The 18813-nt window shown below is 54.2% G+C and overlaps 1 long non-coding RNA gene across 1 annotated transcript in view; it reads left to right on the forward strand.

Moving 5' to 3' along the window:
• The first annotated feature begins 3375 nt into the window (after positions 1 to 3375).
• Positions 3376 to 18813, forward strand: part of LOC135972664 (uncharacterized) — a 34912-nt gene continuing 19474 nt past the window's right edge. The window contains exon 1 of the long non-coding RNA XR_010589142.1: positions 3376 to 3856. This is a non-coding gene — a long non-coding RNA (uncharacterized LOC135972664). The remainder of the gene's footprint in view (positions 3857 to 18813) is intronic.

Consider the following 18813-nt stretch of genomic DNA (forward strand, 5'->3'; position numbering starts at 1 on the left):
TCTCTTAGGGTCAGTGCCCCAGCCGTGTGCTAGGGGTGCTGGGCAGCAGGGAATGGGGGGGTGTCACCTCTTCTCTTAGGGTCAGTGCTCGCCCCCCTTCCCAGCAGCACGCCAGCATGCCTGGCAATGGCAGGATGACCACAGCGAGTCCCCAGCAGAGGGCAACTGCTAGGCCTGCACGGTGTGCCATGAGGTTAGCTGCATGGCAAGTCGTCCCCTGGCCTTCGTCTGGTGCTTTGCTCCCAGGCAGGCGGCTGGGTGGCACTGCTGTGGGGTGTGAGCGCAGAGAAGCGGGAGAGATGGGGGCTGGCGAAGGGGGTGAACCCAGTGGCTGGATGGGGGCCCGATCCTGCCGCCTGTCTGAATTGTCCCCTCACACCAGGGCTTGTCACAGGGTAACTGGCCCTTTAAAGGTGCTGGGCTCAAGCCCTGCCCCGTTACCAGGCTGGCAGGTGATGGGTGTGAGGCTGGGGCTTGCCCTGCAGATAACCTGATTTAGAGACCAAGCAATGCCACGAGGGGCAGAGATAGGCAGGGGCAGGAGCCCCAGAGCCGAGCGGGTCTCCCCACGGGAAAGGTGGAAAGGCCTGGTTGGGCCTGGACAAGTGGCCAGGAGGGCAGGTCAAAGCCTGGGGCAGGGGCTCGCCAGCCAGCTGAACGGGGCAGGCTAGTGCAGAGGGCTCAGAGAGCCTAGGGGACCATTCCTTTCTCCAGTCTGAGCACCCGTCTTCCACCGGCCATTGGCTCCCACCCTGCTACCCTGTCCTGAGCCCAGTGACTCTAGCCAGCCCAAAGCATGCCAGGCCTCAGGAGCCAGCTGGGACCAGGCGGGACCGAGGGGCCCTCAGTGCCCGAGGGAATGGCTTCAGTGAGCCGGGCCCAGGTGAACCCCAGCAGGTGCCCATGCCCCGTGCTGCAGAGGAAGGAAAAAACTCCTAAGATGCCAGCGGTTACCCGGCCGGAGGAAGTTCGGGTCTAGGGCAGGGGTTTTCAAACTGGGGGTTGGGACCCCTCAGGGGGTTGTGAGGTTATTACATGGGGAGTCGCAAGCTGTCAGCCTCCACCTCAAACCCCGCTTTTCCTCCAGCATTTATAATGATGTTAAATATATAAAAATGTGTTTTTAATGTATAAGGGGGGGTCACACTCAGAGGCTTGCTATGTGAAAGGGGTCACCTGTACAAAAGTTTGAGAACCACTGGTCTTGGGGTGTTTGCCGCCACCTTGTGGCCAGGACTGTAGTGCACGCAGAGCACTGCTGGAAGCCATAGTACACTGCTGCTGAGCTGGGAGCCTGGGTTGCCACCTAGTCTCAGCCAGGGTCCAGCTCCCTCCCTCACAGCCAAACGCCCAGCTGCAGGCAGAGAGAGAGAGGTAGATGCTGGGGAGGGGGACTGGCCCTCCCCCTCTCCCCCCGCCCCCCGTTGCAGAATCCCAGCACAACTGGGCAGCGTGGGCAGCTGGGGCTGGGCAACGCACAGCACCACGGCTGAGACTGCCCAGGTGTGACCAGGGGTGGGAGAGCGTGGCAGTGCCCCCTCCACCTCTTCTTGTGCCCCTCGAGAAGAGGGAAAGGAGCCATGGCCCCAGGCCAGCCGAGTGCAGGTGGGACCCCGTGCTGCAGTCTTTGAGGGGTGGGGGACTGCTGCAGGGGCTCAGTTGTCTACACACACATACACACTGTAGGAGTGCAAGCCCTCTGCTGAGTCTCCGCCCCCCCTTCTCCCTTCCCTGCAGCTCTTCCTAGTACCAGTCTGGGGTCAGTACAGTGACTCAGAGTCAATCACAGCACTCCCTGCAGCACAGTGCCCCCAGCACCACAGGGAGGGTGGGGGGGTGTGCATCCTCTCCACCAATCCCTGCAGCACAGCACCTCCAAACATGTACTGTCATGAAGTGAAACCCCCTCCTCACCCTCTTTGCTGATTCTGAGCAGAGCTGGGAGCATGGAGCAGTATTCAGCGCCCGCTCTGGATTCGACCCCCCAGGACTGGGAGCAAGGCTTCTGCCCCCTCTGCCAAGGGATTGGACTTCCATGGCATGCAGAGGAGTGAGGGCATTCCTATGGTGTCTATCAGCAACTCCTTAGTGGCGCCAAGAGGCCAGCATGGCCTGCACCTCCCTGGCATGCAGCCTCCCTGGGCGCCGGTCCACTGCCACAGCGACCAGCTCAGGACCCACCCACCCCTCACCGCAGCTCGCCCAAGTTGTGGGAGGGGCATGGCAGCCCCCAAGCAGCATGTAACAGTGGCTGGTCTGTGCGGGGAGGGCGACGGCCCGAGGAGCCCTGGTCAGGGCTGATGGCTGCGGGTCCCCATGGCACCATGGAAGCAGTGGTGGGGAGGTCTGCCTCCCCACCCCAGGCTGCGTGGACTGCCCAGCAATCACTATGCCGTTAACAGGCTTTGGGATTCCCTCAGCTGGCCACTGGGTGGCCCCATTGCTCTGCTCGCCCCGAGGGCCGCGCCCAGGGGTTATTGCCCAGAGATGCCCTGCAGGGCCAGACTGCAGGTGGGGATGGGACAGCCATGAGGTGCCTTGGGGGAAGGCGGCTGGGTGGGTAGGGGGCAGCTGGGCAGGATCGGGCCCCCTGTGACTCCCTGTCTGAAATGTTTGACTAGATGCCATTTAATGCCCCGAGCAGGACTGCAACTGTGCCAGAACCCACCGCTCAGTGCTCCTGAGCTTCTCGCCGCCCTTCACTCAGGATGCCCCAGGAAAGGGCAACCCCTGCAGTTCGAATCCAGTGGGCACTGGCGTGCAAAGCACATGGGGGCTGCAGGTAGCACCCCAAGCTCCGAGGCCCCCGCCCTCCCCTGGGCTGGAGCAGCAGGGTAGTATGTGCTCCCAGAGGGCACAGGGCTCTGACATTTCACATTGCTTGAACTTATCTCCCAGCCCCTCCCCCCCCCCCCCCACACAAACAGACAGAGGGTTGTAGCTGCAGCTTTCCCCCTCCCCCACTCCCTCATCCCCATAGCCCTGCTCCTGCTGGCAGGGTTGCTGTTGTACAGGGCAGACAATTTAGTGTGAGCCTCTAGGAGTCAGTCCCCCTTCCCTCCCCCGGGCTTTGCACTGTCCCATGTACCAAAGAATCCTGAACCTTCAAAGAGCAGAATCTGGATCTGCCCTGTATCACATTTGTTTGCAGGAGTCACTGCAGAGAGAGGGGTCACACTGCATCCATAGCGGGGGAGAGTTATGAGGGGGTGACACTGCATCCATAGGAGGGAGTCACTGCAGGGTGGGGGTCACCGCAAGGCATAGGGGTCACACTGCAACGATAGCAGGGGTCACGAGCGGGGGGGTAACACTGTACTGATAGCAGGGGTCACTAAGGGGGCGGGGGTCTCAGTTAGGGTGACCAGACAGCAAATGTGAAAAATCGGGATGGGGGTGGGGGGTAATAGGAACCTATATAAGAAAAAGACCCAAAAATCGGGGCTGTCCCTATAAAATCAGGACATCTGTTCATCCTAGTCTCACTGCAGGGGGAGGGGTCACACTGCATGAGAGTGGGGGGGTCACTGCAGGGGGAGGGGGTCAAACTGCACCGATAGCGGGGAGTGACAGGGTGAACTGTCTCAGAGGTGGACAAAATAATGCTCAGGTAGCTGTAGGTGGTGGAACCACTGAGAGTTAAACCCCGGGGGAGGGGGGGAGATGGCTCTAATCCACGCCCATGCCCTGCAGAGGTTGCTGTGAGTGGGAGGAGCCTGGGCCCTATATAAATCTCACCAGCTCAGTCTTAAGCCCAGGCAGAGAAGTAGCAGTAAAGGTGGTGAGCTGTTATGGGGTGCTGCAGGAAACAGCCCCACGCCAGGGCAGGGGGAGCCATGATGCGCTGGAGAGGAAGGTACTGACCGTAGTGGGGGTTGGGCATAAACCTGGGCTCCTGCGTAAAGACTGCATGTGCAGAATATGGAGAGCTTAAGGGGAAAGAGACTAAAGGGTGTACATGGGGGGGGGGACCTGAAATACTGATGGGGCATTGATAAGAACTGTCTTGTTCTCTAGCTTCCTCCTCTCCTCCCCCCTCCCCCTGCTTTCTGGGGTGGCCAGGTCATCCCAGTCCCCCAGGCAATCCCCTGGGGACATTGGGGGCCAGAAGTGGGGCATTCCTCCTGTTCTCTGCCTGTGGTACAGAATCGTCTAGAGTTTGAGCTCATTCTGGTTGCTTGGTTTAGCATGCGGGTGCTGGGTGGGATGCTGGCCTGTGATAGATCAGACTGGGTGGCCTTTTGGGCAGAGTCAGAGCTCAAGGCTGCTTTAGGTCGCAGACTCCCAGCCATTGCCTGTCTGGATTGCAGTCGCCCTGAGACTTGCTGACTATCCCAGCAGGTCGGACCATAGAAGAGCTAGCCAGCCATTTTCAGTCTATTACTCAATTCCCTACAAAATGCAGCTCTGCGGAGAACAAATTGTGATGACATTGGGGATTTTTGTAGTATTTTACATGAATAGCGTGTGCGTGCCTCAGTTTCCCTGTTTGCTGCATGTTTAACAAGGTGGTGGGAGAGGGTCTGTTGTTGCGGAGGACCAGGTGTGACCTCGCCTGGCAGCTGGGACCCCCAGACAACGGCCTGGAGATGGGGAACCCTAACAACTGGTGACCTGGTGACTAAGAGGCCCACCCCAGCTTAGCAGTCAGCTGGTTCTGGCCAGTAGGAGGACAAAGGGCTGAGGAGAGAGGACCCTGGTGACCTGACCAACCAGTTGCAGCCAGAGGGGAGCAAAGGATGGAAGAGAAAGGGCCCCAGCGACCTGTTTACCTGGGACGAAGACAAAGGACAGGGGAGGAGCTGTTGGGGCCCTTGATATCGGATGTCCAGGTGGAAAGTGCGGGGTCTCGGGACTGGAGAGAGAGAGCAGCCAGAGCCCACCTGGATGCAGGGGAGACTTAGATGTAGTGTGCTGAGAGAGGCCAGGCCTGCGGCCCAGAGAGTTTCCTATGCTGTCTTCAGATACTCAATAAACCCTTCTGTGTTACGCTGGCTGAGAGTTGCTCTGGCCTAGAGAACAGGGTTGCATTATTCCCTCTGGGAGTGGAGGCCCCGGGGGTCCAGAGTGAGTGAACTCCCTAAGGGGGCCCACAGCAAGAGACAGGCATGCTAAGGCTCAAGAGGCACAGTTCTAGGAGGCAGAGGGGCTTAACCCCCGAGAGAGAGTGGACCCTCAAGAAGCGCTGTCACACTGAAGGGGGTCCACCCAGGGACTGTATGGGCCAAGAGTGGGCACGACTTGTGAGTCCGTGACACAAACTATTTGAGAATTCAGGTCGAGTTCAGTGAATCCTTTTGGCCAAATAAAAAGACCAGGAAACATTTTTTTTCTCCAAAAATGTCAAAGCTTCATTCAAAAACAACAAGGAGTCTGGTGGCACCTTAAAGACTAACAGATTTATTTGGGCATAAGCTTTCGTGAGTAAAAACCTCACTTCTTCGGATGCATAGAGTGAAAGTTACAGATGCAGGCATTATATACTGACACATGGAGAGCAGGGAGTTACTTCGCAAGTGGAGAACCAGTGTTGACAGGGCCAATTCAATCAGGGTGGATGTAAAGCGTCAAAAAAAAAAAAAAAAAAAAAGTCTCGACCCTTTGTTTCGGAACCAGCCCCGGCAAGTGGAAATGCCACGTAGATTTGACCCAAATGGCTTTTTATTGTGTTTAACAATTTAAAAAAATTGTGTTTATTTCAAATGAATCACAGTGTTCAGTTTGACCCTGAGCCAAAAAAAAAAAATCATTAAGTCTCTCGGTTCTTGACATGATCCACACCTGCAGTTATGAAGAGTTTATCAGTGCTTGATTTGTAATGAGAGAGGAGCCAAGGCTCAAGCTGGGTTTTTTTTTACTTCCATAACTGATGGGCCAGGCCCAAGGACACTGGGGTTCCTAACCGCCAGGTCTGGAGACACCAGGGCTCTGAACCGCTGGGCCCAAGAGTGCCGGGGCTCTGAACCGCCGGGCCCGGAGGTGCTGGCTCAGCCCTTGCACAAATTAAGCACTGGGTTGACTAGCTTTCACTGAGCACAGGACAGTTTATTTAGGACACAGGCATCACAGAGAAAACATATCCTCAAACAGCGAACAATCAGCCGGTCTCCATGCTTGCTAAGCTTACCATGTGTCTCCATCTTTTCCTGCCTGGCTGGATTGTGTCCTTCCAGTCCTCCCAGCAGGGTTTCCCCCAGTTACAAGCTGGTATGAAGTTTTGGCTCACATGGGGTCATGGCTCGGCTCAGGCTGGCCATTTGTACCATATGCTCTTTCTTTGTCTCCTGGCCCCTTGAACGTGGGCTGCCTCAGGCTGTGATTTTTGCCTTGCCCCTTCGCTCCCCCACACCCCCGCCTCCGGGGATGGTACTTCTCTGCCTGTCCTGGTGTCTGCACTAATAATGCCCCACTGACTCTGGGCCAGCTGGTGGGGTTGGAGCAGAAGGCGCAGTGGCTGTGGTGACCCTGTGTCCCCACAATTCTGTGGCACCACCATGGCCCTGAAGAGCTGGGACACAGGCCGTGAGGCGCAGGGATCCAGCAGGTCTCCAGGCAGTGTCTCTGGGCCGTGTGTGAAGCGGGGATGCTCAGGGTGTAAGGGCCGGTGCACTGGGCCTTCCTGCCTGTCTCCTCACCAGCGCCGCAGGGGTGAGGATAGGGAGCTGTGTAACCATCACTGAGTGGCCGGGCTAAGCCTGCTGCAAGGACAGGAGCAAACGAGCTGCGGAAGGAGTGATTCCAGGAAAAGAGGGAGTGATCCCCGGGGAATGATGCCAGCAGGGAGGTGAACCAGGCTCACCTATTGCCTGCAGCCCTGCCCTAGGAGTGACTGGGGGCATCCCTCCCCTGGGCATTGCTTCAGAGCACTTCCATAGCCCAAGGGCTGTGCCAGGAAGCACCCTGCCCTGAGTGCCATTCCAGAGAACCCCCAGTGCTGTACCCCACCCCTGCACTAAACCCACCTTCCAGATACATACACCAAGGCATTGCACCTCTCCCCCACATGCTTCCTACTGTGTCTGCTTCCCTGGAGACTTCCCTTCTGCTGCCCCCTCCTAGCACCGCACACGCAGTCCGTCGGCGTCAGTGCTACTGCTCTCCGTCTTCATTAAATCCCTGGCACAGAGGCATGGGGACAAGTCTCTCTGCCTCATTAGGATGGCAGCAGAGAGCCTGAACTCACCAATAAGGAGGAAGCCCTTAGTCCTAGTTTGAACTGCATGCAGCTCCTGACCCCATTGCGGATTTGGAGCCTCTGACCGGTGCTGGGCCATCATTCGGACTGGCCGTGAGGAAGAGGGGACATGCAGGAGCTAGAGGGATCAGAGGTGGGGGAGCTTCCTTCAACACCACCACCCCCAACTCTTGACTCCCCTTGGCCACCATCAGAACTAGCCATATGGTTCGAAAGCCCTGGGTCCCTTGGCCTCTGAGATCTCGGTGAAGAGACCCATAAGGGCAGCCGATGCCTAGCTAGAGGGCTTGCTAACTAGTCCTACCTGTGCCTTGGGGATGGACCAGAAGGAGAAGGATCCTCCTTATAACACCCGCCATCACACATCCCCTTCCCAGGACCCCATCTGACCGGCACACACATCCCCAGCAGTCCTAGGGTAAGGCGCTAGCTGCCCAAAGGGATGTAGGATGAGAAGCAACTGATACCAGCCCCTCCCCTCTTCCAAGGCTTGCCGGGAGAAAGGACCCTCACCCAGGTGCCAAGGGAAGGGGCGTCTTGCTCTTGGTGCACAGGTCACCCCCAGAGATGGGCGAGGTTCCACATCACACTCTGCTGGACAGAGTGGGGAGAGGAACTTGCTAACAAACTTTGCTGCAAAGCCCGATGGATCTTGGTAGAGGAGGAGCCGATTTCCGTTGTCTCTGTCCCAGCGGGAGGTGCGGCCAGGCGGAAGTAAACAGGTCACCCGCCACTTGGCAAGCTCAGCTCCCTGGCTGCACATGCTGTGCCAGGGCCTGGATGGACCGTGTCCCGGGGGCTAGCCAGCAATTAACTCCTTGCTCTGGGGCCACAGGATGACCCCCACAGCTGATGTACAACCCTGATTGCCATTCACCAAGCACCATCAAACGTGGCTAGCACTGGTCCGGAGTCGCTCTCAGGCTGTGGAAGTCAGGATCTTTCCCTTTGGCTGAGGGCCTCATCCAGAAAGAGACTTTGCCACTATTGAGAGTCTCAAAGACCCTGCTCAGCTCTCATCCAAGCCTGGAGGTGCCTAAATTCCTGCTGGTCAAATCCTCAAAACTCCTACCACGGGTGAATATGAGCCAAACTGCTTATGTCCGGATGCCACCGCTCAGCACCCCCCGCCGGAGACTCCAGCACAGTCTTGAGTGGGGCGTTCCCTTCGGGTCTCACCTGGGCACTTCACTCCTGGCTGTCTTCTGGGAAGCCCTTCCTTCGGCACTTGACTCTCTTTGTACAATGCCTGGCAACCCTGGTGCCCGGTGCGGGATGGAGGAGTGCACTGGGCAGCAGTTGAGCGTTGCAGCGCTACGCGTGGCCTGACCTAGGTCCCTATGTGGCTCTAGCTCCGGGAGACTCCATTGAGTGCAGCGGCTTGTGGCTCAGATTCTGAGCAAGCAGCCCCAGCCCCCCAGCTCTGGTGGAGATGCCAATGTTCTCATAAAGTGATAACTTCTCAGGGGATGTAATAGGGACTGGACACCCAGGGAAGGAGCTCCCCGTCTGCTTCCTCCCCAGCCAGGAGGTCCCACATGCCCTCCAAATCCTTGATTCTCCATCACACAGAACAGGCCAGATCCAGTGTAATGAGATCAGTGGAGTTGCATCGGGACAAACAGCAGTATGGCCTAGTGGGCAGCTCTTTCATTGCCTCAGGGGCCTAGGTTAAGGGCATAGACTCCTAGCAATGTTGGACTGGAAGGGACCTCGAGTGGCTGTCAAGTCCAGCCCCTTGCGCTGAGGCAGGGCTGAGTAACCCCAGACCAGCTCTGACGTGGCTCTTTATTCGGGAAGCATTTGCCTCTGTGTGTATTCTGTATCAGCTGTGCTGCTAATTTCCACTTTATTAGCTGTAGGGATGGATTTAGGGGAGTGTGCGGGGCTGGGTGGATTGAGGTGGATGTGTATGGGAATGGACAGATGGGAAGACAGATCTCGGGGGATTCTTTATGGGGGCTGCTGGACACCTGTGCTTCTCTGCGGCGCTCCTGTCCCCAGCTTGTTCAGCCTGTTGTCACCACTAGCAACTTGTCTACACGGGGACATCCAGGAAAATTAATCTGAATTAACTAAATGGGTGAATTTGAAGTGGATTTGTTAAACCGCATTAAATTCCTGTGTGAATGCTGTAATTCAGAATTATAATAGCCTTAATTCAGTTTATTTCAATTCACTTTCAAAGTGAATTAAACTAAACCGAATTAAGGCCACTTTAATTCTAAATGAAGGTGTTCACACAAGGGTTTAATGCAGTTTGACTAATTCACTTCAAATTCACCTATTTAGTTAATTCAAGGCTTATCAACATTGAAACACTATAGCAGCGCAGCTACGCCAACAGGAGGAGTGCTCCGGTCGGTGGTGTTAATCCACTTCCCCAAGGGGCAGTAGCTAGAATTCGTCTGTCGACCTACCGCTGTCTACACCAGGGGTTAGGTTGGCTTAACTACGCCGCTTAAGGATGTGGATTTTTCGCATCCATGAGCAACATAGCTGGGTTGAGCTAACTTTTTAGTGTAGACCAGGCCACAGGTTAATTTTCCTGGCTGTGCTCATGTAGACAAGCCCTAGGTGTCTCCTTGTGCTCCAGCCTGGAGTCAGCAGATACAGAAGGGACAGACTGTCCCTGCAAGCAGTAGCATAGCTATCCCACTCAGGGATGCCTTATCTGAGGCTCTGCACCTGGGTATGGCAGTGGGAGCTGGAGCCCAGCCACAGGTTGCTGAGGGGAGGGGGCCCTCGGATGCAGGAATGGCGTTCCCACTCTACCCCCTTTCCCTGTTTCCCTCCAATGTCAGGGGCTGGGAGGCGGATCACTTCTCCTCTCCCCTGTGGGAACCTGTCCTCACCAGCATGATCAATGACCTCTGATTTATGATATTGGTTTTAATGTGTCACTTATTCCTTCTGCTGGGACCCTGCTGGCCCTTTCAGCCCTACTGATACGGACAGATTGGATTCAGCTGCACTTAGCTTACCCCAACGGGAATGTGCCCTGCCCAGGGCAGGGAGCTGTTCTTCATGCAGCGCAAAGACAGGTGACAGATGCGAGTATCCGTGGCTCCGGACATGTCTGGAAGGCACTCCGATGTTGCAGGTATGAGGGTGCTACGAGGACAAGCTGGAATGCAGCTCTGGGTCAATACAGCAAAGGCGAGTGAAACTGGCATACAGACAGTGCAAACTGGCAGGGTCGCTCCTCCCCTGGGGAGGAGGGGCCTTTTATCAATCTCCTGATGCGATTGGCAGGCAATGCCCTGATCTGGGTTCAGAAAGTGGGTGTATATGATTGACCTCAATGGGAGTTTTGCCACTGACTTCAGTCAGGCCAAGATGTCCTCCAGAGAGCTCCAGCAATGCAGAAAACTCCTCGATGTGCCTTCCTTTAGGAGCCAGGGCTGAAATTTCCCTTGCCTTGGAACCCAGGTCGGCTTGACCCTGCTTCCATGGAAATCTACAACCAAACTCCCCCTGAGCAGGGTGAGGCCCAGCATCTTTAGTGGACAGCCTAGATCGCTGAGGGGTGAGATCACAGGTCACTGTGATGTAATTCCCTGTCCCCTAGGAGAGAAATGCACGTGTTATTTCAAAATGATTCCTCCAGGTATTCTCCATCCACATCCGGACCTCAGGCGAGAGTAGGCAAGGCTCTGAGTGGAACAATATCCCAAGGAGTTAGAAAGTCTGGGTCTGGTGTATTGAGCCGGTTGGATGCTGCCCCAGGACACTGTATCGGTCACTAGCCCCTGGCCAATGACTAGTGAGCATTGGGGGCAGCACCTCTGGCTGGTGAAAGGGAGGGAGTAACAGATGTGTAGGATCCTGAATGCAACAGCAGGCACAGGATGCCTTTCCTTCAGGTCCTGATTCCTTAGAGTGCTTAAGCACGTGCTTAAAGTTAAGCAAGTTCATTTGAAATCCAAGCTTAAAGTTAAGCACATGCTTCAGAACTTTGCTGAACTGGGTCTCGTGGCCTGAAATATTTTGTGCCCCACCTTATCTCCTCCCCCCACATCGCCCCATTCTGGTCCCATTTACTCCCCTCCCACAGTGACTTGGCTGCCAGGTTGAGAATCTCTGTTCTGCTGATCCATGGCCAGGGAACGTCTGCTGCTGCGGCACTCCAGGGCCAGGCGTGGCACTGCACTGCCCTGCTGATCAGCAAGGAGGCAGCTGATGCAGAAGGGGCAGGGAAGCGGCAGCACCTTGGGAACAGAGGAAGCAGGTGGGAAGTAGCCTGAGTGGGCAGGCATCATGCTTGGGGGCTGGAACTAGGGGTGTTCGGGGTGTGGCAGCACCTGCTGGTTTGAAGTGGTTTACATCAGACACAGGGTTTCCAGTTTGGTTCAATGGCTCCCAGCCCCCCCACTACACAAATTGTTCCAACGCCGCTGGCATCACAGGGTTTTTATTGGAACTGAGGCTGCAGAACTCTCCCTCAATTGGAACAACCTCAGCAGACAAGGACTTGGGGTTGTGCTAATGATTAGTTGTGTGACAGATAGAGCACCGAGCTGGGACTCAGGAAACCTGCGTTATAGTCATGGCTCTGGCCTGCTGAGTTACCTTGGCCAAGTTACTGCCCCTGCCCATGCCACAGTTTCCCCCACCTGTAAAATGGGAGTAATGAGAACGACCTCCTTGTGAAGTGCTTTGAGAGCTACAGATGAAAAGCACTAGAGAAGGGCGCTTATTAAAATGCAGAGGTGGCCTATAGCGACTAGGAGCCCTGAGGCCTGACCTCTCAGATCTAGGGTTGCCAGGCGTCCAGTTTTCGACTGGAACGTCCTGTCAAAAAGGGACCCTGGCGGCTCTGGTTGGCCCGTTAAAAGTCCGGTTGGCGACGCAGCAGGGGCCCAGGGCTAAAGCAGGCCTCCCTGCCTAGAGAGGCTCCATGTGGCTCCTGGAAGTGGCCACCAGGTCCCTATGGCCCCTAGATGCATGGGTGGCCAGGGAGGCTCCACACGTTGTCCCTGCCCTGAGGGCTGGGGCTCTGCAGCTCCCATTGGCTGGGAACTGCAACCAATGGGAGCTGCGGGGGTAGTGCCTGCAGCTGCGAGGGCAACGCATGGAACCTCACTGGCTGCCCATGCGCCTAGGGGCTGCAGGAACCTGGCGGCCGTTTCCTGGGAACCACGGTAAGTGCTGCCGGGACCCCAAACCTCCTCCCGCACCCCAACCCCCTGCCCCAGCCCAGATCCCCTCCTGCACCCAAACTCCCTCCCACACCCACACCCCCTGACACCCCAACCCTCTGCCCCAGCCCGGAGCCCCCTCCCATACTCCAAACCCCTCATCCCCAGTTCCACCCCAGAGCCCACACCCCCAGCTAGAGCCCTCAACCCCCACACTCCACCCTCCTGCCCCAGTCCAGAGCCCCCTCCTGCACCCTGAACTCCTCATTTCTGGCCCCATCTGGAGCCTGCAGTCCCCAGCCCAGAGCCCATACCCCACAAACCCAAACATCCTACCCCAGCCTGGAGCCCTCTCCTGCATCCCAAACCCATCATCCCTGGCCTTACCCCAGAGCCTGCACCCCCCGCGGGAGCCCTCCCCACCCCTTAGCCTCTTGCCCCAGCCTGGTGAAAGTGAGTGAGGTTGGGGAGACTGAGCGACGGAGGGAGGGGGAATGGAGCTAGTGGAGGGTGGGGCCTCGGGGAAGGGACGGGGCAGGGTGTTCGGGGGTGTTTGTGCAATTAGAAAGTTGGCAACCCTACTCAGATCAGGGAGGAGCATTGCATGATGAGGGCTGTAGTCTCCACAGCCAGCATTAAAGATACAGGTGGCTGCCATCTGAATAGCGCTAGGTCCATGGCCACCTGGAGCCGTATAACTGGAGCCCACTGTCCCTTAGCAGCATTCTTAGCCCATCACTGACAAAGGAGAGCAGATAGAACTGCTGCGGGGAGTTTGGTTTAGAGGTGTCTAAAACGGTCTGGCCATGTCTAAAACGGATCACTCTCCATCTCCATGTGCTATGTCCCAGCTGGGAGACAATGTCTGCTTCCCGCACAGGCCTTGTTACTAGAATGGGTAAAATCCCTCCGCCCTCACTTGGAGCTTCATGGCAACAGCAGAGACAGAACCCAGATGCTTCGGCTCCCAAATCAGCACAATATTCTGCCTCATAAGCTACAGGAGAATCTCATTTGGCAATATAGAATCTATGAGACACAGCTGAGCCATTCTGCTTTCATACAGTAGAGGGCAATGCTTTGTACAGATACACATGCCAGCACCTCAGATCTGATCACCTCTCCCCTGCTGACCTGGCTCTCTCAAGGCATTTGCATAAGAATGGAATCTGTGTTTCCCTAAAACTCCTCTTCTTCCGCTCCTGATTGCCCAGCTGAGAGGCTGCAGGATGGGTGAAGTAGAAGCTCTGGGAGCAGCTGAAGACCCACCCAAATGGCCTGAGTCCAAAGAGCCTGGGACTGGGGAAGCCTTCCCCAAGTGCTGTCCCGCACGTGGGCCGACGTCCCAGGAGCAGGGCACTTGCTTCCATGCAAACCCTCTTCATAGGCCTTTAGAAAAGCAGCCCAGCTGGGATGTGCAGGCAGCAAAGGCTGTTTCTGCCCTGAATGTTTTTCCATGTATTACAGGAGGCTGGAACTTGTCCTTCTTCAGCTGCTCACCACAAGCCTCAACGCCATTCATGGAAAAGACGGCGTTAGCGAGTGACTACTTGCTTTGTCGCTCGGAGCCAAACGGACATTCCACCAGCTCCCAGTCAGAGCCATGGTGGTGCCCATCTCCCTTTGTCTCCTGCCCGTCTACCTACCTCACAGAGGCTTTGTAGCCTCCTGGAAAAGAATGCTTTACAAATCCTACAGACGGCCCTGAGCAGACAATCTCGCTGCACAAGGGAACGCTCTGGGGGAAAGGAGAATTGCAACCTGCAGCCATCAAATGGGTTTCCATTGGCTATATCAGGGGTAGGCAACCTATGGCACGCGTGCCGAAGGCGGCACGCGAGCTGATTTTCAGTGGCACTCACACTGCCCAGGTCCTGGCCACCAGTCCGGGGGACTCTGCATTTTAATTTAATTTTAAATGAAGCTTCTTAAACATGTTAAAAACCTTATTTCCTTTACATACAACAATACTTTAGTTATATATTATAGACTTATAGAAAGAGACCTTCTAAAAACGTTAGAATGTATTACTGGCACGCAAAACCTTAAATTAGAGTGAATAAATGAAGACTCGGCACACCACTTCTGAAAGGTTGCCGACCCCTGGGCTATATCATGAACTCTTGGCATGATTAACCCACTTAAAACAGTCTGTGGGCTGGCATTTCTTAGCCTTTGCTTTTAATAAGAACATGGCAAAGGGGACGGAGGGACCCCAGGAGGTTGTTACGGCGGAGTTACAATTGCCCTCTCCTTGTTTATTGCCTTAGAAAGACCAGGAGCATTTAATTGTCTCATTCCTTTTTCCCTTGGAAAACTGGGAAATATGCATTACTTGGCCGTTAAGGGAGGTGGTGGTACTGAATATTTAGCAAAGAGCTTTTTTCTCCCAAGTATTAAGTAGGTGTTTGTATATGTAAGACCCTCAACACCATAGGATATGCGCATCTTGCAATCACAAATGGGTTTTATCCTCACAATACCCATGTGAGATAGAGTAGGACTAGCCCCACTTTACGGCTAGGGAGCTGAGCCCCAGCACAGATTAAGTGACGTGCCCAAGATGACCCAGGAAGTCTGTGGCTGAGATGGGAATCAATCCAGGGTATCCTAAGTCCTGCTTCACTACTCGACCATCCTTCTTACCCCCACCAAAAATCAAAGAGTTTTTTAAACAGACATAGAATCATAGAATATTAGGGTTGGAAGAGACCTCAGGAAGTCATCTAGTCCAATACCCTGCTCAAACCATGACGAACACCAACTAAATCATCCCAGCCAGTGCTTTGTCAGGCCAGGCCTTAAAAACCTCTAAGGATGGAGATTCTACCACCTCCCTAGATAACCCATTCCAGTGCTTCACCACCCTCCTAGTGAAATAGTGTTTCCTAATATCTAACCTAGACCTCCCCCACTGCAACTTGAGACCATTGCTTCTTGTTCAGTTAATCAGGTTTCATTCTCTTGGCGTCGATGTTCAAACCGCACTGAGCTCTCCTGCCATCCATCATCTTCCAGCGTAGGCAAGTCCTGAAGTTCTTCAAAAAATAACCAGGGTTGTGGGTGTTTAGGATTCTTGCATCATCATCAAGAAACAAAAAGCAGCGTGAACTCATGTCTCTTTGAAAACACACCCCAGCAGAGTGACTTTGGGTGGTGGGACTTCGGCTGCTTTCAGTGGCTGTGATGGCTGCTAATGAAGAGGGGACGTCACAGGCACTAGGGAGAAGACAATTATGCTTTTAGCAAACTGCACTCTGGGCAGATATCAAACCCTGAGGCCTGCTAGGTGCCAGATCCCACTCCCTCATGTGCATGGGAGTTTTGCCCTTGGTTTCAATGGCAGCGGGGAGGCAGGATGGCGGGGCGGGGCCGGGGGGGTTATTGCATTCACTTGCTGGAGTTACAGGTACAGAGATGATTTGGATTGCTTGGAAGAGAAGGTAGCAACAATAGCACTTGAATACCATCTACCAAAGGCTCAGGACTGGATTCTGATCCCAATTGCACCAGGTGAAATCTGGACTTGCCCTGCTCGAGGCAATGAAATCATTCTGGAGTTGATGTTAGCCCAGAGTAGGGCGCCTTGCTGGAGGTTGCTTCAGATCAGCCCATGGCCCCACGATTAGACAAATCAGGAAGCAGAAAGCGAGTGTGGGAATATAGTCTAACCCTACCTCTTATTCAAGATCATAAGACTATAGTCAATCCTTTACCTATGCTCTTTATAAAGGATTACATGTAGGTTTATTATAGAACAATAGACTTTGCATCAGATTAATGCTGTTTTATCCCTCAGAATATTGCATGGGTGAATAGGTTAGATCCAGAATATTTTATCCACAGTGAAGTAATGACAAAGGCGCTAGCTGCATGGCAGCTGGTCAAGGATGTACAGAAAGCACTTTGTCCAGTGTGTCCATCCGTCATGCACATGGTGGATTTCCCCAGGTTTGGGTTGGGGTGGTTGTATTTGTGCAGCCTGATCTGTCGCACAGGCAGTGTTTGTGTAGGGACAAGAGCCCTGATCCTGCGATCCCTTATGCACACGCTCACTGGACTCCCATGCGTCATCCCACTGACTCCAATGGGCTGAATTCATGGGTGTGTCAGCCAGCCTGACACGTGAGTGTTTGCAGATCAGGGCCTAGAGGAGAAATGACAAGGAAGGGGCAGGTAGGACAGTGCCTGTATCAGCCAGAGCAAAATGAGCATTTGTATCCCCAGGCACCAGCCCAGCCACATCTGTGTTGAGTCAGAAGCCTGGCTCCCCTCCATCTGCATCCCTACACTTTAGGAGGGGCCCCTGGGGACTCAACCCAGGTTCAGGCCTCTGCAGAGGAGAGGAAAGAGACCCAAGAACAGACCTTTCTGGGGGAAGGGGATTCCCCACAGATCCCGCCCCCAGGGCTGGGCAACGGGGAATGGACCCACGTGATCACAGCAGAGAGTTCTTCCCTCTCCCCAGAGAAAAGCGTTGGTTACAGATCAGTGTCAGGCTGTGTGGACACCCCGACTGTGGGTGACAGCCTCAGGGCAGGCTGTTAGGAACCAAGGCACAAACCCCAAACTGGTTGTGTGTTCTACACTTAGTTTTCACCAACCAAATAACCAGTGTGAACTCCTCAGGCACTAGAATAGCTTTCCCATGGAATCACAGCCAGTCCCTTGGGCACTCCGGTCTATCCTGCCACAGAGCCTGCCTTTGTGACAGATAGTCCCTTACACCCAAAATCACAGCAATATTAAGGTTACTACCACTCCCAAAGGACCACTCACTGACCGCTGGTTGTCACGGCGTGTGCGGGGACACAAGGCCCTGCACCCCCGGCTTCCTGTGATTCACCATGACTCTCAGCCAGCCAGTAAAGCAGAAGGTTTATTTAGACGATAGGAATACAGTCCAAGACAGGTCTTGCAGGCACAGACAACAGGACCCCCCTCGGTTAGGTCCATCTTGGGCTCCCAGGGTGCCCCCGCCCCCTTGGGAGGTCAGAGCCTCGTCTGCCTCCCAGCCATCTCACCAGCCAGCTTCTGAAAACTCTCTCTTCAGCGACCCCTCCCACAGCCTTTGTTCAGTTTCCCGGGCAAAGGTGTCACCTGGCCTCTAACCCTTTCCTGGGTTCTCATGTTACATGCTCAGGTATTCTCCGTGGGTCAGTCTCCCATCCCCCAATGCAGACTATCCTAGCCACACTCCCCTGTCAGCATTCAAAGACCACAGTAAGAACAGTCCCAGTTCGTCACACAGGTCGATTGCACTTTAGACCCTACACCAAAGACAATGCTTGTATCTAATCCTATAATACATTGACTAATGATTTATTGGCTAAGAAAGGAGTTATTTACTAGGCTAAAGCAGGTATGCGCTCACACACATGAGTTACAGCCTTAGGTTCTGAAAGGTAATAGAAGCTTCTATAATAAGCAAGCTATATCTCTCCTTTAGGTTGAGGGAGTGAGGGAGAGGCTGAGGGAACTGGGGTTATTTAGTCTGGAGAAGAGAAGAGTGAGGGAGGATTTGATAGCAGCCTTCAACTACCTGAAGGGGGGTTCCAAACAGGATGGAGCTAGGCTGTTCTCAGTGGTGGCTGATGACAGGACAAGAAGCAATGGTCTCAAGTTGCAGTGGGGGAGGTCTAGATTGGATATTAGGAAACACTATTTCACTAGGAAGGTGGTGAAGCACTGGAATGGGTTACCTAGGGAGGTGGTGGAATCTCCATCCTTAGAGGTTTTTAAGGCCCGGCTTGACAAAGCCCTGGCTGGGATGATTTAGTTGGTGTTGGTCCTGCTTTGAGCAGGGGATTGGACCAGATGACCTCCTGAGGTCTCTTCCAACTCTAATATTCCATGATTTAGGGCTAATCCAAGCCACGTGGCTTGGGGATCCCTTCTTTAGGCTTAGAAATCTTTGCTCTTCCGAGTTCAAGCAGCATAGAGATAAATTAGTCCTTTATTGAGTGGTTTTATCCTCTTCACAGAGTTCCTGGCTGTTGAGCCATGAGTTATGCCACATATCTCTTGCTGGGGGTGGGTAAGAAACCATTGGCCATCTTTATCCTTTGATGGAATGTGACATTATCTGATTAAAATAAGACCATATAGAGCATTGTTGCTACCACTTATATAATTGCAACAAATCTTGTACAAAGTATGTCAAGTAAGGTGTCTATGGAAAGGTTATGATTTGCTGAATATGATTAGGCTATTTGTATGCATTAATCATTTTTGTATCTGAAGTTATGAATATGAACTATGTACCTGTATTTCAAATGTTTGCTCCTGTGGAAACACCAACAAGGTATTTAGCTTGCACACCTTGAAGGGACTATTCAAGTTGAATGACCCATCAATGAACACTTAACTCATAATAGACCATGGAAGACGCCTATCCACACTTAATGGACTTTCCTGTGAACGTTCTAACTGGAGTATGGGTAATGGCTTCTGCTATGACTAAGCGAAATCATGCAT

Source organism: Chrysemys picta, chromosome 7, assembly GCF_011386835.1.
Source record: "Chrysemys picta bellii isolate R12L10 chromosome 7, ASM1138683v2, whole genome shotgun sequence".
Classification (NCBI taxonomy): Eukaryota; Metazoa; Chordata; order Testudines; family Emydidae; genus Chrysemys; species Chrysemys picta.